This window comes from Eleutherodactylus coqui, chromosome 3, assembly GCF_035609145.1.
Source record: "Eleutherodactylus coqui strain aEleCoq1 chromosome 3, aEleCoq1.hap1, whole genome shotgun sequence".
NCBI lineage: Eukaryota > Metazoa > Chordata > Amphibia > Anura > Eleutherodactylidae > Eleutherodactylus > Eleutherodactylus coqui.
In genome coordinates, this window is record NC_089839.1 from 249,197,733 (window position 1) to 249,219,610 (window position 21,878).

Sequence of the window (21,878 nt, forward strand, 5' to 3'; positions counted from 1 at the left end):
ATCCCATATTTGGCTCTCAACGTACAGCTCATCACAGAGCCATAGTTAGCCAATGGGAATGCATCCATTTGGGTCTTGTGCATGGCTGTATTATATGGCCTTCTACATGAACTGTGTATTTAGTGCCAAGGATTGGATCTCTCAAGCTTTCCAAATCTTAACAGGATGGAATTTGATCCAGTCCTTTATGCTAAGTTTGTGCTTGGAGTCCTAATGCGATCACGCACGGAGCGTTCTAGTGAGGCCGTTGAGTTTGGGTAAGACTTGGGATGGGAGGGGGGTGATTCTAGAACTCCTACTTTGTTCTAACTTGCCTTGTGTTGTACATTCCAGGGTTTAATTGTATTTTCCCTTTCTCCACTGGATTATGTGACTACTCGTATTCTTGATGTTGAGTGGTTTTTATGTAGCGGTCTATATATATCGGATTCTAAATCTTAGCTGTGCTACTGTGTATAGGCAGATTTGTGGAGAATACTACTGCCAAACCATGTGCTAATAACGTTTAGGTTGATATTCTCTTTTCTCGTCTACCCACATTAGACATTTTAGGTTCTAATAGTAGCAAACTCCCCATCTCTTTTGTCCCCCTCCTCCCACTTTGTATCTGCTTCCATTCATAACGGCAGTATTCTTCCTCACTGCAGGTCGACATTTAACATATTTGGAAAGGTTATTTATGACAGAATATCACAGTCTGTAGGTTATGAGCCTCAATGGCTCACTATGTGTTCTAGCTTTGTTTAACCCCCTGGCCGGGAGGTCACAAGGTGTCCCAAATGTCAAGTCTCACCCCTCCTCTAGTTAATCCTTGTCACAACCTTTAAGTACATATTTCCTGGCTCCTTATTATGTTAAGTCAGTCAGCAGGTCATGGTAATCTAAGGCCAATAAGTTATCCTTTAGTTAATGATATTTCTGCCGGTATGACCGAAGAGTAGTTCCGTCCAGTCGATATTTGCTTTGTTGGTGTTCACGTTTATGAGACCTACTTGGCTTTGGTCAATGCCATTGTACTACTTATTTGACTGTTGACCAAAAACGTAACACTGTTGCTTATGAGGCAGATGGCATCAATAGTCGTCCAGGAGAGAAACCTCCACCGTTTACTAGAATGGAAAATGCCGTAACAATGTTCTGTATTCCTTTGATTTCCACAATGTATGCATCTTACAGTTCCATTTTGGTAGTAATGAATCAGAAGGGGTAAAGTTAGGGAGAGTCCCTAGTAGGTGTGAGGAGGCTTGTATGGCTGTGCATGCTCCTCTGGGAAATTTATGCAAATGGGAGATGGAACAATGCCTCTACAGCAGGGGTCACCAACTCCGGTCCTCAGGGATCACCAACAGGTCATGTTTTCAGGATATCCTATGGTAAGAACATCTGAGGCACCAACAATAATTACATCCCCTGTGCAACTCTGAGGAAATCCAGAAACCATGACCTGTTGGCGGTCCCTGAGGACTGGAGTTGGGGAACACTGCTCTACACAACTACCTATTTGAAGGTAATGGACACACACACAGCTATATTGTGGCCTCTTTATTTATATTTTATAAGCTCTATAGTACTTTTTTGATTCAGTTGTAGTAGGCTGCTTTCACATCTGCGATTGGGGTTCCATTTTCCTGCTCCGTTTAGGAAGCAGGAAAAGGTAATCCTCTGGCCGAATGGGTCTGTCTTATGATGGAACCAAACAGTGCTGAGCAGACTCCATTGACTATTATTGGGTCCGTTTGGTTTCCGCCAGCAATTTACCAGAGGAAAAGGCTATTCCTTAAGGTATTTTGTGCCGGAACTGCGACGGAACCTCCAACCAGAGGTTCGTATACAGATGTGAACCTGGCCGAAGGAGGATTTTTCAAATGCTTTCCAGTATGTTCATCACTTTGTCCGTACCCCCATAGTTCTCTTGGAACAAAGTCCAAGGCACATACAGATCCCAGCTATGTATTTCACCAGTCTTTCTTACTTCAGCACTCACCCCATTGTCTCTCCAGCCTTCTCCACTCCCCTTGACTCATTTTTCTTTTCCTAGGCTTGCTTTTCCTCCCACATTAGACCTATCCTACAATGTCTATCCCTCTCCTTCTCCCTATCCATCCTCTCCCCTGCGATTGCTAATAGTACGGCCATCAGACCATTCACGTCAGGCATGAATTAGTGTGTGACAGGCAGCTTGCAGGAAATGTTACCTGTTCCTCTGCATTCCAGGCTCTCAATTTGCCTCCAGCGTGGTTAACCCTTCTCTCTCAGAACATTAAGTGCTAATGACTAGTGCAAGTGTAATATGCTGAAATGCGTGCTTTAATATAAATGTAAATCGGAGCTACATAACATGGTAATATGGTAAATTTGCTGAAGAGTACTAAATCACACATGCCTTTATACCGAAGGAAAAAAATGCATTTACTGCAGAATGTATAATATCCGCTCCGATCTGTAGCATATGCAAGGGCCTTGTATCCAGATCGAATGCCGGGGTGTAGATTCATCCTGCTCATGATTTCCCATTGTGTAGGATGTATTATAAATATATATCATTGTGCGATAGTCAACGAGGTAGATGCGCATTAACAGGACACTGCAGCACAGAGCGATGCACAAACGGGGTGTCCGGAAATTGGTCACCCCATTAAGAATATTCATTAAAAACAATAAACCACTACAGATACAAAAGAAACCAATTGCTGAACTCCAAAATTGTATTAATTTCCACTTGGAAGCCATTACACTTCAACATAGGCGCTGTTGATGGCGCAAACAACGTTCGTTCTGCCTCATAACGATCACCGGACTCTTGGTTTCCGGCAACCAAGTCACGCACATCGCCCTTTCTGCAGGTGTCAACATTATCTCAAAATGAGTGCTGGAAATGTCAATTTTGTCAACCTGCAAAACCGTATTACCCTTTTTATATTGTTTTATGCTGTTTGTACACTTGCACAGATTTTGCCCTCCATGGGAGTTCTATAGACGACGACCTGATTCCTTCATTTCAGGTGTATACCATTGTTGGGCGTCCTCTTTGCAGCAGCTGTGACCTGACTTTTTGTCAACCTCCCAAATAAACCCAAATTCGAGTAGCTATATGGATTGTTTTCTTCTTTCCAGTTGAGGTCTCTTGTCATGCATTAGAATGGTTGAAAATGAAACAGTTATTAGTGAACATCATGGCCATCTTGTTACATTAGCAATCTTGAATATACTGTACTGTTGCACTTACGCTTAGACTCGGGCGTAACTGTAGAGGGTGCAGGGGATGCGGTTGCACCCCGACCCAGAAGCCTTAGGGGGCCCATAAGGCCTCTCTTCTCCATGTAGGGAGCCCAGTACTATGAATAAAGCATTATAGTTGGGGGCCCTGTTACAGGTTTTGCATTGGGGCCCAGAAGCTTCAAGTTATGTCTCTGTGAAGCATGGTTTAGGTATGGGTACAGATACAGATGGAGCCCAGCTCACGTTTTGCATCAGGGCCCCTGAGCCTTTAGTTACGCCCCTGCTTAGACTTTTAACTTTCGTTGACCATAAGGCATCGTCCATGTGGCAGAGCAATGTGTATGAGGTTGTATGACTGGACATGGAGTCCACTATGACTGTATGTGCCGCCATTGGGTACAATGTATCGGAGATGTGTCTATGGGAGAATACCATTGTAGTGCGGCATGATATGTGTCGATGGAATCTGTTAGAGATAGGGGGGGGGGGAAAGTTTTTGCTCAGTATGAAATTGGAAGTATTTAGCGATTATAGTAAGACCTCATGCGCCTCAAGTGCCACACGAAGTACAACTCTGCGCATGTGAGAAGGGCTAAATGCTTTCAATTAGTAAATTGGTTGCCACATAGAAAAATAATTAGTCATGCGATTGTGGTTATAAGTCAGGATGATGCTTGCAAATGGTGATTGCTAGCAAAAACAATGGGGAACATCAAGGTCCAGTCCAATTGGCTTCTAAGGTCTATTGTGTAGTTGTGTGTTTTGTATCTAGTATAATACACAGCATTCTGCACCTACTCCTAGTCTTTGATATAGATATACGACTGTATCAGTGGGTTAAACTAGAGATTTAGGCTGGTCTCACATGACTGGAATTGAATTGTGGGTTTTGTGATCGGCGTCCACACGGATTTTCCGCGGGCATTGAAAGGCCTGCATGTCTGAATTTTTCTTCACACTTACGGATACAAAGAAAAATTGTAGCATGCTCTATTATACTGCAAAATCCGCACTGACTGCCCCCATGTATGTCAATGAAGGCATCCGACCAGCAGTAGAGATGAGCCAATCTACTCGGTTTGGGTGTTTCTGCACTCGAGCACCGCTTTTTCCGCGTAACTCACTACTCGGACGAAAAGATTCGGGGTTGCAGAGGGGAGTGGGGGGGGGGAAGAGCTCCCCCAGTTCCCCACTGCTACCCACCACGCCACCCCCCGGCGCCCCCCGAATCTTTTCGTCCGAGTAGTGAGTTACTCGGAAAAAGCGGTGCTCGAGTTCAAAAACACCCGAACCGAGTAGGTTCGCTCATCTCTAACCAGCAGCCCATACGCAATTAACATTGCGTAGGGGCTTCGGGTACCCGCGTCATCTGTAAGCGGCGGCATTGGAAATACGAGCAAACAAAAAAGAACTGTGCATGACCACTTGCGAACCTCTGTGGTCATATGCAATACAGTAAAGTGCCGTATGCAGCGTCACCAGCCAGGCTCGCATTCGCTGCGCGCCTCCTACATGCGGAGTCTGACCCATTCTTGTGAGCCCAGCCTTAAAGAGTAACTGCTCTTATTAGTAACATTTGACATGGCAGGGACACATCTCAAAGGTTTTGATCAGTTGGGTTCCCACTGCTGATCACTAGAATGACTGAGCTGCAGCACTTACTGATGCGCTGTGCCCCTCGGTCATGTTTGCTGATTTTCGGCACCTCCCGGCAGCTGTAAATGGTCGCATAGAGGTTTATAGCGTATTCTATATGGGCATGTTTGGGTGCTGGGAATAACCAAAAACAGCGAAGATGGCTAAGTGGCACAGCATTCAGATGAGTGCGTCAGTCCTTTTATAATCGTGATCAGCAGGGGTCTCGGCAGCGGGAACCACGCTGATCAAAACTTTTGACGCGGCAAATGTTTTTGAAAAGTGCAATTACTTTTTAAAGATAAGGCATTGACCAGATATGCAATAGTGTTAGAGAAATATACCTGTGACTAGGTGCAGATGAACATCGTGCCCGCTGGGCACCAAATGGACAGAAAAGAACAGAAACCTGGAGCGTCGCTGGAATAGATGTATAAACTTGGTAAATGTTCGTATTGGTCTGGCTGAGGTAATGGAATAAGAGTAACGGCATAGTAATCTTGGAAAAGATGAGGGCTAGGGCCAGTGGAATTATATAGGAACTTGACCGGAAAAAGTGTGTCTAGGAGAGACCATCTGATTCGTGGCACTAGGAACGTAACCCTGGTACTAGTTTTTCATGCCACAAGCCTCTTCAAACAGTAGAATTATGAGTTTATTGAGCCACTGCTGAATACATGAAGCTGTCTGTACGTGCCAATGGAGGGGAATTACGAGTTTACCAGCCGCCAACATCCAAGTCGCCAGGTCATGGCTAGAAGATCTCTAGAAATATCAGCTGTGGAGAGAGATGAGTCTGGTCTTCTGTGTTTTATCTCATCAGGCTTTCAGTAATGCTTCCCAGTGAACGAAGACCTTACTTTTTCTTGACTCTCTTCTACATGACTAACTGTTTTTACCTTGGCATTCCTCGAGAAAGGGCACAAACCTCTGCCCTTTGTTTCCTCTTTAACCCTAATGCATACCTCCCCAACTTTTTGGACTATCAGAGATGAACACTTAGAGTTCATTGTGTCACAGATGCATTTGTCCATCCATATCTACACACGTCAATGCTTAAAGATTAGCACAAAAATCATCGGAATACAGCATTTTTTTTTTTTACGATCCAAATTGCACCACATGATGGAATAATATATGCAAACTGAAGTCTTAGAAATAGTTGGGAACCATGCAGATGGTCTATGGAGCAATATAATAAGTTTTATTAATGCATATCCATTCGCAAGGTTAAAAAGTGGGACAGAAGGACAAAAAGAGGGACGCTTGGGAGGTACAGAAGCCCCACTGCAGAAAGTGTTTTCTGATGCGTTGTGCCGGTATAGTTGACGCTTTAGAACTACAAATAAAACAGACCTAGCATTGCATAACAGCACGTTAATAATGCATTACCTAAAGTATTGCATTACGTTGAAGAAAATTAAAAAAAATAAATAAATTTGAACGGGTATTTCATTATCCTCCTACCATCGCAGTGTACATTTTGCCTTTTACTCCTACTTTCCTGCCTTTGACAAGTGGCTAAACTTTCATCAAGTACCCCCAACCGTCTAATTTTACATATCTGGATTGGGAGAGATTTAAAAGCTGTTGTTCGGAGCTCCCAGACTCTCCTCCTCTATAGAAGTTCATCCAAAGTTCACTTGTGGTGGTTTAGGCTTTTCCCTGACTTTTTCACCTTCTATCATCATAACTCAAGGGCAGACAGAACTTCATCCAGAGGAGGAGGAGAAGGAGCCGTTGCTGAGAACATTTACCCTGCACTTAGTACAGGACTTGTACAGTCCTTGCTGGAAGATCTGGGGGGTTAACGATGTCCAGGGGTCCAAAATTACACAAGTAGACTCCACCATCGTCACTTTTTCAGACTATATTAGGGAATTGTCTTCACAGCAAACTCATAAGACAAAGCTATCGGAAAGGCTTCCTTTCACTGGGGGAGCAAACTGACTGCAGACTGTCTCTTAAATAGCTTGCACTCTGCTGACTGATTAAATGTGAACACTGGGGGTAAAATGAAATCTCCCGCAGTCTTGAATGTTTACATTTATTACCATTTTTAATTAATTCACATAATTGTGGAATTGCTCTTTGAGTAGTTTTTATATTTAAAGGGGTTGTCCCGCGAAAGCAAGTGGGGTTCAGCACTTCTGTATGGCCATATTAATGCACTTTGTAATGTACATTGTGCATTAATTATGAGCTATACAGAAGTTATTCACTTACCTGCTCCATTGCTGGCGTCCCCGTCTCCATGGTGCCGTCTAATCTTCAGCGTCTAATCGCCTGATTAGATGCCCTTGCGCAGTCCTGTCTTCTGTCTTCTGAATGGGGCCGCTCGTGCCAGAGAGCGGCTCCTCGTAGCTCCGCCCCGTCACGTGTGCCGATTCCAGCCAATCAGGAGGCTGGAATCGGCAATGGACCGCACAGAAGACCTGCGGTCCACCGAGGGTGAAGATCCCGGCGGCCATCTTCACAAGGTAAGTAAGAAGTCACCGGAGCGCGGTGCTGAGATCACATGTTATGGCTCTATCTGTGCCATTCTTGCCATCAAAGTGACGATGCCAGGATGGAACCCTAGTGGACCCCATTGTAAATGTAATGGGGTTTGTTGGGATCCATCATACCACTGGTGTGGGGCGTCGAAGAGACTTGAATGGAGCATGCAGGGGCGTAAGTATAGAGTATGCAGGGGATGCGGTTGCACCTGGGCCCAGGAGCCTTAGGGGCCCATAAGGCTTCTCTTCTCCATATAGGGAACCCAGTACTATGAGTAAATTATTATAGTTAGGGGCCCTGTTACAAGTTTTGCATCGGGGCCCGGGATCTTCAAGTTACGCTTCTGGGAGCATGCATTTGCAGTCGGTAATGTTCGTTCAATGTAGCAGTGGACTGGGGTCAGAGGTGACCATAGACTCTAAAATAACGCTGGAACGCCTTCCAGATGCCTTCTGTAGCTCGGGATGGATCCAATATAGCAATACTTTGGGTAAACCTCATACTCTTGTATGCCTAGTGTAAGACCTGATTGAACGGGAACGGTGCATGACAGGGATTCTCTTTGGTGGTCTTCGAATCCTTGTGTCATGCTCTTCTTCCACGTGTTTTGTACCAGGCGTGCATCTTGAGCGCTCCTTTTATAGGACCACTCTAGACCAATACAAGATGCTGTGACTAATAATGTGCCAATAAGATCTTTAATATACAAAATGAAAACTCTTTAAGTGTCCACCCAAAATTGCATTGAAAATCGTCTCTTCTGGCGAAATGAGCTTCTAAAACTCCATTATGCAAAATACACGGGGGGGGGGGGGGGGTCAAAATATGTCATGGGAAATCTGGTCTGGATAAAGGACTGTTCACCATTTTTTGTCTGGAGTGTATACCAGAAAAGCTTCTGACGTACATATAAAATGTGTCTAGAGGGTTTCGTTAGTCAGATCAGGGCCAAAAAAAGGTGTCCTCTTGACCTCCGTCTGGCAGGTATATGTCTGTATACTACAAAATAAAATGATGCTGTTCCATCTAATACAGATACAGAAAGGAAGGTTGGAGGGGTTTGGGTGGCGTGGCGGTTGTTTCACACCTGCACTTGGGTTTCCACTTTCCTGCTTCGGAGAGCAGAAAAGAGAATTCCCGTTGCCGAACAGCTCAGTCTCTGGACTGAACCGAATGGTGCCGGGCGGACCTCATTGACTATAATGGGGTCCGTCCACTTTCCACCCAGCTGCCCAGATTTTGGATGGATTTTGCCGCTTCCAGTATTTTAGCTGGATCTGTGACGGAACCTACGGCCAGAGGTTCCAGCACAGATATGAAACGTGTAGCATAGTAGCTTATAGGTAATGGATAGATGCCACTTCTATGATATACATCAAAGGCATCCATTTAACAGATACATCATAAGCATTATTAGTATTTTTTCTTGATGACTCCATTCAACGGACTTCATTCTATCCTAAGGCGGACAGGTATTTGTTTAACAGATTTGGCATGGAAAAGCTCACAATGTATGGGATTGGTTTATCTGTGGGTCACTATGCCACTGTTGGGCATCTGTCCCAAACCGGCATTTAACGTATACTTTGGAAACTTTTCCTGATTTATACACTAACCATAAGCAAAGAATGGGATTTGGATGGCAGCTAAAAGGGTGGTCTTGTGAAGGAGGTGGTCTGTAGAGAGGTTTCACTATAATATGCAACTACAATCAGTTGCACATTTCTAGGAGTATTGGCTGTTTGCTTCCTCAGCCCTTCTTACTTCATTTTTGATATAAGCCATGCAGGCAAACTTTCCTGCACCCTAGTAGTAGTCCTGCAACGTGGCTCTGCGGTATAGCTGCATAAAATCAGCCTAACCCTTTCCTGAACTTCTCTGTCAAGATTTTATGACCGAATTTCAATTTATAGAGCAGACAAATTCCAAGTCAGCAACAGAAGAGATGCAGAACTCAGACCTCTCAAACTTTCCTTCCAACTCCCCCTCATGGAATCATCCCTTAACTCTTCCTGGCCCTCGCTTCCAGCCCTTTTACCAGTACTTGCTGACAATGGACTCGTATGCGCCATTCACACACTGGCTGCACTATAAAAGTGGAGAATGTGCAGAACAACCCAAGTTTTAATCTGAGCCGTAGTTTCATACAATGGATGAGCAAGCTGTTTGTGCAGGTGACTATAGCCCCTCTATGATGTATGCGGTGTATGCCTTGTAGTATGCTTAAAAAAACCTTGTGAGCGCATTCTGCAAATAGCGCTTCTCAGGACAAGCGGCGTTTCCTGCGTTTGCTTCTTTCGCCAATTACTAGGTTTTCAGTCCAAAATACTCCATTTATTACAGCACAACCCAAATCTCGCCTCTATAGATTTGTCTTCCCGATTTCCTTGTATAACTCCTCAATGCCAGGTACTGTAGCGCTCCTTTATTATAGCTCCCTATGAATATAATTACCGAACTATTGTGACAAATGCAGGCAGAGCCGTAAAAGGAATCGTGAAGTTGTAGGTTTGCATATGCATGTAAATTAGGCCTATGTTCACATTTGGAAAGGCTCTGCTGCAGGAATTGGAGCTCAAAATCCTACTTTCGGATATGGATGCGTAGTTGGATTAACCCCGTATCATTCAGTGGGACTAAGATGTGGCTTTTTTGTGTGCAAAGAATGAACACACGGGGACTTTTAAATCCTTAATAGCCTTTTTATAGGGTATAAAATACCCGGTTCACTTGCATTAGTGCAGAATGATGGTGGATCCAATTAGGGGTCGAATGTAGAATTGGTGCCTGATAGAATCCCAAATGTGTCAGCATGGCCCAATATGTGGAAAGTTGAGCAATGACCCCTGTATCAATGGAATAGCAGCTGTAAGTGGTGGTCTCGTAGACCACCACTAGTGGAACCCATGGACTGCAGGAGTAGGGGGTCTTGTATATGGATCCCACTCTATAAAGCAGAGTAGAGTCACTAAGGCTAGCCCAGCCTATCTATGTAACACATGGATGGCTGTTCATTAAGTTACAGGGGAACAGTTGAAAAACTTTTTTTTTTTTTTTTTTTTACTTTTGGAGGCATTATCCTTTTTTTTTTAAATTTTTTTCTTCCTGGTAGTATACGCTTTGTCCGATTCAATTATATGTAGTGTTCTATAAAAGATTGTCCATGCTAATATCCTATGTTCCATGAGAGTACTTGAACTTTTTTCTTTTTTATTTCTGGTTTATTGACATCCAGTCTTGCCCTTCTCTCCTTGAGAAGAATTGAATTCTTGGTCTTTTTTGGCAAGTGAACCATCATTTGTCTGTCAGGAATTTGGAGCCTTCCATCATCCATCTGACCCCATCAGGAACTGAGCTGTTATTCATCCTCTCTTCCCATGTCAGCCTGCAAACATGTCTCCGCTCTTTCCTTTGTGGATTGCTCCAGTACTTTTTCTTTCCCCCTCGGTGTTATTAATAGGGTTGGTTGCCTTTTACGCTGATGATAAATATCTTGGAACGAAACCTTGTTATCGAGCAAGGGATCTTTAAAAACGAATGTTAAAAAATTAACGAAGCCCCCTTTTGGTTATGAATCCATTGCTTTATCCCGCCAGCATGCTCCGCAATTGTGAGGCCTAAGCCCGTCATTTAGTTCCTAGTCTGTGGTTAGGACTCAGTGGGAGTCATTGCCGGCGCTCGCACACGATGTAATTCTGCAGATCAAGAGCAGAGCCTGATGTATAGAATGCGCTTGGATAATGGGGCTTGTGAGAGAGGCAGCTCCCGATGCTGCATTGTTATGCTAATAGGCTCTCTGCAACACTCATTGTGAGGGCTGAGTGTTTTATTAACACCATAATATTGTTATTAATACATGCAGAGAGCGGCCATGGAGAGACTCGGATCCCTCAGGCATCAGATCAGTATTCCAGCTGTGCCAGACACTAAAGAAAGGAACACAAAGGAGAACAGATCTCCCATTTCTAACATTCGACTACTTCAACACACTAAATGGCCTGGTCCACTGTGCAACTTGTAGCTCGAAGTACTTACCTCGGAGACTTCTTTACCAGATTTGGTCGAAGTATTCCGTAGAATGACTCATAAGGGGGTTGGTCTCTCCCTCTCGGATGTGTTTAGTGAAATTCCTATGCTGTGGATTTATTGGACTACTATATCTTTGCAATGATTGTTCAGTGTTGTCTCAAATCATACAGGCTATGTAAGGAATCCGCGTATCTCAATGATCTACTGAAGGTTCAGGTCCATTTTTTTTTAATAAACCAGTTTTGGGCATCGGGCAAAAAATGGCAAGGGTAACCTAAAATAGCATCATGGATCCCCCACCTCCAGTTTAGACTCTGTTGCGTTGTCTTCATTACGTTCATGCTATTCTACTTCATTGTATTGGGTTTCTCTTGCCATCTGACAGCAATTATAGCATAGTTTGCAGTTTTTTTTCTTGGCGCCGAAACCTGGTGGAAACTGGAAAGATCCATTATTGCTCAATGGAATCCCTTGTGGCTTGAAGGCATCCATTGGTAGATGAACCCATGAAAGCTTTAGGAGCCATTCGGCTGATGTGACCAAAACCTTAGCGTTCAATATAAATTCACCCAGAAGTAGCTCCTTACTTCGAGGCGGAGGAAGGCTCTTGTCTGGCACTGGTTCACCATATCCTCTGCCCAGGCCTTGCAATTTTTGGCATCTCACAATGCTATCCATTCGAACAGAAGAATGCAGTCGATCTGTTTCATCTTTCTTTACTGAAGATGTGATGCATATGGAAATCAAGCCAAAAGTAGCATCGCTACACCAGTTGTGATCGGGGTCAACCACTGTGTCCAGCCTTTATCGCACACCCATACCCAGAAGGTTAGACTACCTGAACATATTCTAATTCTTAAATTTGGAAAGTTTTAGACGTTGCGAATCTGAAAAAAGAAAAAGGTGCAATACTTGTGAAGGGTGTTCTCACACTGTAGATTTTGTTTTTGGTCCATGCAAACTAGAAGACTCTTCACCATGTCCGCTGTAGACTTACTGCAGGTTTTAATTGTGGATTTTATCCTCTGTGATGCAAAGGGTGAAAATTATGCTATGGCAAAATCTACTACTTATGCATGCAGATATCACCAAATCTGAATTTTGGCCTTAAGACCCCTATTTGGATATTGGTATGGCTCTCTCATCAATTTTAATCCATTTCCTAAAATCTGTGTAATCCCAAATGTAACTGAGCTAAAAAGGAAAAGTTGTTGGAAGCATGTTGCGTCACCCTAGTGATATTATGATCACCTGCTCTAAACCGACTGTATATCTGGAACCTTTCACTGTTTAGGACCACTGCACAAAGCAACTTTTTATGTAGGCCTATAATATTGCAGTCTAGCTCACTTCACACTACAATCTATACTGAGTTTTGAAAGTTGTATTGGCATTTGCTTCAATGCCCTGTACATATACAGTAAATCTGGAAGCAGTCCATATATCTCCAAAACCTGCCCTATCATTGACTGACTTGCTTAAAGGGGTTGTCCAGTTGTAAACTATTGATCCTATCCTTAGGATAGTAGATCAGTGGAAGTTTATCACCTAAGACCCCTGGCGATCAGCTGCTTACCTTGCCAGTGTCCTTGTGCACTAAGCTGATTTCTGCAGGAAGAAGATGGCTCCATACCCACTGTGGTGGCCAGACTTGGTATTGCAGGCCAAGTACACATTCACTTCAATGGGAACTTTTCATTGCAATACCCGTATATGTATTGGCATTGTTTCAGAAAGCAGATAGGTGGGGCTTCTGTGCAGCACACTGCCACCGATCTATCAATGGCCTATCCTAATGATAGGCCCATCAATAATTTACATTTGGACAACCTCTTTACCACTTCTTTGTTTTAGGACATTTTATGCTTTTTTTAATAAGTTCTGGGTCGCACGTGAAGCATACGGGTCTCATAAGTGAGAAGCAGCCAGCCAAACCTCTCCTGACTTGTTCTAGAAATGTTCCTTCCGAAATGTTTTTGGACCCTACTTTTGAAACTAAGAGAACAATCGTGTTGAGCTCCTATTAAATGTTTTTCTAGCCATAAGTAGCAGGATAAATGCTTTGTTCCCTTCACTTGTTTAAGCTTTGCTTTATTCCTGTTCACTTCTTATTGTTAAACATTCCAGGAATTCAGAAGGCAGAAGAGTCTGTCCTGGAATTATAAACCATCTGCTTCCAAGTTTCTGAAAGCATTTTTGGAAGAAACAGATGGGTGCGTGTGTATTGGTGTATGAGCGCGTGTAAATACCTAGCTAACTAAAGAGTCTTGCGCTGTTGACTGGGTCTTAGGAGCTTTCTTTACTCACATGGGTATTTATTCTGGACTTGTGCTGAGTCTGAAATAATCTATTCTACATCATAAAGAAGAGTCTATACGTTCTAGATGAACTGATTAAATCCATATTCTGGTTCTCTTGTTAGGATCAACATTGTATCCATTGCTTATATGTTTGATACATAACGCATACGTTTCAATAAATAGTTTTATTTATACATGGAGAAGATGGGTAATGGCTAGAGATTAAGCATGTGTTGGCCATAATTCCTAAGAGAGTTACAGACCCCCCAAAATGTCCAAGATGGGACCACAGAAACGGATCATTAAAAAATTGTTTATTGAGAATTAGAAAAATCATAAAAAACAGAATATAAAAGAAATGCAGCATCAATACAAGGGAAATGCATCACCTCGGGTCACACATAGAAGAAGTTCCCAAAGAAAACCATGCTTATATAAACCTACAATAGGCACGACCAATCTCAATGTCATGCGCATAGTAAAGTGTTACCACGTGACCGAGGGTCTGAAGATTCCTGCGCCCCGATGTGCACATTTCGCCCTTAGCTTCGTCCAGGGGGGTCCAGTCAAACGAGCGTATGGACAAAGTTTTATATAAATTATCCCTTTTTTGGAGTGGATGGTGTAAAAATACAAGGTTTGTATGATATCTATGGGCAGCAGTGGTTAGCACTGTTTCCTTGTAGCGCTGAAGTCCTGGATTGACGATCGACCATGGGCAACATCTACATGGACTTTGTATGTTCTTCCCAGGTTTGTGTGGGTTTCCTCTAGGTATTTTTTTTTCTCCCACATGCATCCAAATGGGCTAGGTTGGAGTTTAGATTGAGACCGATGTAAGTTTATTTCTGTATAGGGCTGTGGGATATGTAGGTGCTGTATAAGTAAAATCTGTTGGTGTAACCTATAGTCCTCAAGTATCTCTGGCCATTTATTTAAGGATATCCCATATGGGGAATGTATGGCTAGTCCTCATGCACTGCTGAAAGCATCACCTGTGCAGTCCTCTACGCATGGAGGGTACGTGAGAATCAAAGGTGTTTGAGGGTTGTATATAGAAGAGAGGCAATGTAGAATATAGGGGAACTGAAGATGTCCTAAGGAATATGCTCATTTTGGCTCCACTGTAGAACTTCATTATATCCAGAGCATGTCCATGTAGTTAGTGCAGCATGTTTTCTTGTATCCTCACTGTGTTCACACGTGAAGTGCTGCCGTCCTATGTAGTACACTATTTAATGATACATTCTCGGCCATTAGGATGGGGTTTCCAGCAGAATTTTGTTAAGCACAAACTACTATTTTGGGTAAGGAGCACCTGAAGGTTCTTGCGTGAACAACATATGGAAATATTCCTTTTGCGAGTGGCTGGCCAGAGTAAATGCATGCTTGATGTAATCCACAAAATTGCCTTCTACTAAGCCTCCTAAAAGGGGACGTTTCTGCAATAACTTGAGATTAGAGCCATTTTTTATGGCGGCCTTTGCAAAAGACCAAGCACCTCTTAAATGTTGACTTTTTGTAACGACTTAAAGTAGGTCTTGATGGCTTCCAGGGATGACCTGTGCAGTCGCTCAGGTTTTATATTTCTTGTGTTGATACAATGTGATATTCTGTACCCTTGCAACATGAATATATATTCTTTTACCACTGAATGATTAGCGAACATACAGATTGCCTATATCCTCTTTCCTAAAGGTGGCTATACACATTAGATATATGTAGATTGATGGTTAAACGAATGATCGGTTTTGCAGATGCATCCATATGTATTGCAGTTGTTCAAACTGGCCATACATGTTCCATGACACTGGGGGGGCGGATGAACATTCTTTCAAAGAGAGAGAGATAAAAGATCTTTCATCCACAATCGAACAAAAATTGCAGATGCAGACAACCGCTTTTTAAGTGATAGTCAACCAAAGACCAATGGCCAAAATGAACGTTCATTGTGAAATTTCACCTAGCAATCACTTTGGTTGAAATGGTCAATTTACATCACCTTTAGTCTGTGTATGGACACTTTAAGGCTGCTCTTGCACTGTCACATTATGGTGAAAATGTAGTGCCCATTCATGTTAGGCAAAACTTTTTAGATTGCCCAAATTGGCAGGTTCAGCAGGGTGTAGGTGCGAACAGTCGACGGCATGTTGTCTTATTTATGTCAAAAGTACATATTTATGGGACAGTCGTGAGAAATAACTGTTGGACAAACCATTGTCCACCAGTTATTTCCAGTGTATGGGCTACTATAACACACCTGTGGATAGATTAGAAGATGCTACTATCCTTTTGACATCCTCCACTATTGATGCATTCTAAAATTTAGTATCTCTTAGTATCAAACTGTATGCTCAGTAGGCCGACGTTTTGGCATCTCTTTATGATCCAAAGCCAAGTCACCAGAAAGACGGTTGTGACTTTGTTTGACTTTAACCGATGGTCCTGGCTTATAGATGGATGCCTCTGGGAAATATTCAACTGACTTTTTACATGCTCCGGTGTGGTCAGGTACATTGTGACTCTATTGACAGTGGCTTTGTGCCAGTTCTTAATGCATATCCATTGTGAATCTTCTGAAATCACATGCAGGAGGAATTGCATTTTAGATATATTTACCCAAGTATCCACTAGCTAGATCCAAAAATGCTCATTATGAAAAAAGGAGTTTATTCTAAATTGCAAAGGTATTATACTTTTGGATAACCGTATATATAGGTTTGACTTGTAAAGTTTCAAGTTTCTTAAATCTCAAAGAAAATAACATGTACTACCGTGTTTCCCCAATAATAAGCCCTACCCTGATTTTTCAGGGGTGTGGAGGGAAGGGGTTTCAAATATAAGCCCTAGCTACACTACATGAAAAAAAACAAAAACACTACAACCCAATACTCACCTAATAGATGGCGTTCAGGTCCCTCGCGCTGGGCTGCGGCACTGCTGCAGTCTTCTGTGTAGTCCTGAATGCCGACAGCATTTCTTCCTGGCAGCGGGGTACGAATACCCCACCTCCAGCAAGCTATTGCTTTGGTTGGCTGAGGCGGCTCTCGATAACCAATGAGAAGCGGCGCTCAATTAACCAATCACAGCCATTCAATGATGTCCTTCAATGAATGACTGTGATTGGTTAATCGAGCGCCGGCCCTCATTGGTTTATCGAGCGACATGACAGTGAATAAGAGTAATCACTTGCTGAAGGCGGGGTATTCAAGCCCTGCTACCAGGAAGAAATGCTGTCGGCATTCACGACTACATGGAAGCCTGCAGCAGCGACTGAGACCAGCGCGAGGGACCCGAGCACAGCCTACTAGGTGATTATTATAAGATGCACATCCTCCCCCCACCCCTACCCAAAAAAGACACTTTTGAGGCAAAAATTTATATAAGACAGTGTCTTCTTTTCGGGAAAAAACACAGTATATTAGTTGGGTAACGAGTTGGGCTTTAGCCTCTGAGGTATAGTTAAACAGGGTATCAAGCAGTTTCAATGTCATACTGGTGTGCATTTTATAAAAATCCTTTAATAAACTGTTAGAAAAAACTAATTTATAAACACATTTTCAAATAGCCCATTGCAGCATTCTGACTTAATAGTGGATTCCCTCATATGAGATATACATTTGTTAGCCAAAGCAGAGAATGACTGCAAAGAGCATCTTCCTCTCTGGAGGACTCATCCTATTCATGCATAAGAAGGCCAACCCATTGACTCCAATGGTCCTAATGCAATACTTCATTTTCCCTGTGGTGGCACTGTAGGGAAACTGAACACTTGCTGCCAGATTCTCCTGAAGATTATAGCTGATTGCTAGGGAAATCCAGTAGTGGGACAAGCTGTGAATGACATATTTGGGGAACTTTGCTAATAAATAGAAAGGATCAGTAATAAAACCGCAGAAGCCCCCTTTAACTCAATGCCTTAATATTAGGAATAAGCCAAGTTTGCAGCGTAGCAGGGCAAACCCCCTGAAATTGAAGAAGACTCAAAGCATGTGTGGTATGGCTAGTTTACCAAAACGTCCGTCTGGACTGGAAAGCGCATAAATGGAACTTTTTGGAAGGGGACAAAAGCTTTTCTCACCCTCCCATTCTTTACTTTGTGTGCTCTGGTTCAGCACTTGAAACAATTTTTGGAACGAACTGCTCCATCTAAACACACCTTTTTATATTGTCCTAGGCATTGTTTGCAGCTCTGGCTTTGTTAGAGTGTAAGCTACGCGAGCAAGGGATGAAACGTGCGCTTGTGTGTTGCAGTGTTCTGCTACAAGCTGAGAGGGCTCTGCTAATCTGCAGGGGGCGACACTGTAAAGCCCAAGGGGACTTTTTCACTCATCTGCTTTTGAAGCTGTAAGAAGACTTTTCTGAATATCCAAGACCATTCATGCAATCATCTCATATTCATGCCTAGATCTACATATGCATCTTTCTGCTGTTGGCATTCCCTCTGCATTTCCATGCAATGACAACCAAGATGGCATTATCCAAAGCATTTTAGCTTCTTGCGCTTGTCATAATTTACACTTTAATGTGGTACGTCTCCATACCATTCATTTCCTCTGTCATAGGTCTCGGGGTCTTAATGCATGTTGGGATTTTTGCAATCCCTCTGTCTGAATTTTCATTACCCACTTAACAAACTCAAGGCCTGTCTAACCAAGGACGCCTCATACATTATGCTAATGATCAAGAGACATGTTAATGATATTTTAGGAGCCTAATTAGTGGAATATATAACTATATGCAATTTGGTAATGGGCTGTGAAGCAGTTGAGAGGGCGGCAGGAATCTGCGAGGAGCGCGATGTGGGGGGATGGTAGGTGAGAATGTATTCTGGGCGTGTTCCAGGTCATGTTCACTTTTAGTACTTCTGCCCAAGATGCGCGGAAGGAAATGGCTTGCAAGGTGAAGAACTGTATTTTTAAAAGCGTGTTGCGTTCTGGATTTGCTAGGGATGGCACATGGCTTATGTTCTGCATTGCAAGTTTACTTCTGTTGGGTTGTGTATATATTCTGATCGGTCAGAACTTTCTATCAAGTTGTGGCTGTTGTCAAAAAAAACAAACAAAACTGTTGGAATGATCGCAAAATTGCTTTTTTCAAATTTTGAGCCATTTCATTGGTCGCTTTAGTTCACCAATTTATTTGTAAATGCCTCGTTTGTATTAGAGGACCTGGTCCAATGAAAAATACGCAGCATACTCTAAATTATGCGCACCAAAAGTCCCAATAAAAGTCAATGGGGATGGGCAAATGTGCATGCAACACGCTTGGAGATGCGTGAAACGCTGCGTAACACCTTGAACTCAGATTCATTAGCCATTTCAATGGCTGAGAGCATCAGTATGTATTTTTGTGCGCGTTCAAAAAATACAGTAAAATATCCCCCGATGTGCGCACAAATAAAGCAATGTCGTTCCGCGAATACACAGCGTTCATGCGGACACAAATGCGTATACACTCGTGTGAGTTTGGCCTAAAGCTGACCATACACTAGTAATTCTAGATGCTGTTTGTTGAATGACTTGTTAATAGTCTGAAAACAACTTGTTTACAAAGGCCACTCCATAAATTGCATCAAAATCACGAAACCATGCAGACTGGTGACGTCATCAAACCATTGATGACGTCACAGTAGTTGGTGCATGTCCACTGCTGTGATTCTCCCTCGTCACGATTGGCGTATTGATTATTCCAACGACTAAATGCCTATCCAGTCACTTCAACGCAATATCTACATGCAATCCAATCTTGGTCTCTTTGCATTGGCAGCCAATTGTCTACATTGGCCTTATTGGTTATACTAATCATTAGTATATTGCCATCTTAAAGATAATTTGTCATTAAGGTGCATTCTTCAGAGATCTTGCATTTCCTTTCTCTGGAGTCGTAAAGGTTGATGTCCAAAGGGTATCTGTCACCTACTTTTAGCTTATGGACTATATAGCTGAGCCGCTGAGTCCGGGGATGTAAGTGTTAAACTTACCTTCCCTGTCGTTCCCTGGTGTCGGCGCTGCAACCCACTGCTCAATGCATTGAGCGGCGCTGCTAAGTAGTCCGCCCGCTCTAATTTTAAAATGGGCGAACTACTTGGCAGCGGCGCTCTAATGCACTGCAGTTGCGGTTTCCAGGGCTGACATCGGGGAACGACAAGGAAGGTAAGTGTAACCCTTACATTCCCGGACTCAGCAGGTCACCTACTTTCAGCCCATAATCTTAGTTTATAGGTGACAGTCTCTTATGTTCTGAGCATTTTTGCGCCCTGTATGCAAATGGCAGCATTGTTGCAAAAGTGCACCATATGTGCCACAGTGCTTGCACGCAGCGTTAGCACCTCCATAAGACCGGTCTATACTATAGCGCCATACTGGGGGCCACGTGATGGCTCTATACAACTTTGGCCCCTTGTGATGTAACTAGTATGTTTGATGGCCCCAAGCTGAGCATGCCTTAATACATTTAAAGGAGCTTGGTGCAACGTTATTGGTTACATTAAGCCGTAGAAAGCGTTAAAAAGAAATGTTTTTCTCCTTTTGGTTCGTATTGTCTCCCAGAAGAGCAAATCTGTGAAATTAAATGTTCCAGAGCACAAAAGGAATGTTCTTTTCCTCATTCACCGCTAGAACTGACTTCAAAGGAAAGGAAGACTCCAGCTTCAGACTGCAGCAGAATGTGCATATTTATCAGTACCGCCAGTGAACCCTTCAGCGGGGAAATGTGATCTCCTCCTGGCGGAGCAGCGGAAGGGTTAAACCGTTCCCATCCTAGAACCTCACAAGCATTGAGGAATGTATGCCATGCTAAGCCAGCCGCATGCTGTGCTTTTTGTGCGGGTTTTCTTCCCACTTGCAATACGTAATGCCTGCGAACGCCCTACATATGTAATCGGCGACCTTTTTCGAGCACGTTGGCAATGGGCATGCTTTATTACAGCGGAGTACTGGATGCCTGGATATGGACTATACTTAAATTACCAGTTTGATTTTGAATGCTTTAAAAGTTTCCACAGCCCATAAATATAAGGCACTCTGTGATGGAACGGACACTCCGGCCATATTTAGCAGCTCTTCTCAGTTACTGATTTATAGTCGCACCCGGATTGTGTTGCTGCTTCCAACTTTCAAAGTTTTGGGAGGGCTAATAAATAACTTTTTTTCTGCAGTTCTATTTTTTCTGCGTATCTGCACACCAATGTCCCCATAAAAGTCAATGGGGGTGCGCAAAAGCGTGCACAGTACGCAAGGAGATGCGCGAAACATATGTATTTAGATTAGCCACTTCAATCCGTGCGACTTTGTTTGCTACGCGCAAATGAACATGCCTTGAGGCGCAAAAAAGCATTATTCATTCTGCAAAAGCATGCGCAAATATGCATACGCTCGTGTCTAGCCGGCCTAACCTGGATGGATTCACACACAGGTTTTGTGGCTGGTTTTTTTGTGAGCAGGAAGGAAAAGTAGAAGTCCTTTTTTATATTTCCCATTGCGGTGGAATCCATTGATGGGCTCGGGCTCAAAAAAACCCCCCAAGAATGGCCACCAAAGGGGTTTTTCAAGAACGCCCATTAAAAAAAAACTTCCAAAAGTCATACCTAACAACAAGAAGTGGATGATTAAAGGGAAAATAAAGAAAAAAAAATGCTACTTACTGATCCACCTAGATTGTTTGTTTATATTTCCAGGCAGCTTTGTGATGAAACTACATTTCCCAGAATTCATAGCACCATTGAAAGTCCCTCCCTCTGTCTTCTGCACTGCTCCCTGCTGCGTGAGACAGAAATATGTATGTATGCACACGGAGTACATACCCGTATAGGAGGGAGTGACTAGCAGCTCCTTTACTATGTAATTTGTATAGAGATGTGACTGGAGCAGTGTTACAGCACAGGCTATATATTGTGCAACAACAGGAAATGGTTAATATTGTAAAGATAAGTGAACTAAAAATGTATTCCATCATACATGGAGCAAAAAAAAAAAAGTAACTTTGTAGCCCGCATCGCTCAGGCCTCAGAGGGGTTTTTGATGTCGGTGACGGCGAGTGACCGACGTGACAATTGGTGTAGTTATGTGAATAATGATCATTGGGCCAGCTTGGCGTTATTGGACGGACCAATTGGGTCTAATTAGTACATCTCTAATGGATGCAATCTACAATGTCAGACTTTATAGGTTTTCTTTGTTTTTGTTTTTTTTTTTA

General features: G+C 43.0%; 1 protein-coding gene across 5 annotated transcripts in view; it reads left to right on the top strand.

Moving 5' to 3' along the window:
• LOC136621625 (pre-B-cell leukemia transcription factor 1) overlaps nt 1–21,878 on the top strand; it is a 132,454-nt gene that overhangs the window by 27,917 nt on the left and 82,659 nt on the right. The gene's annotated exons all lie outside the window — the stretch shown is intronic.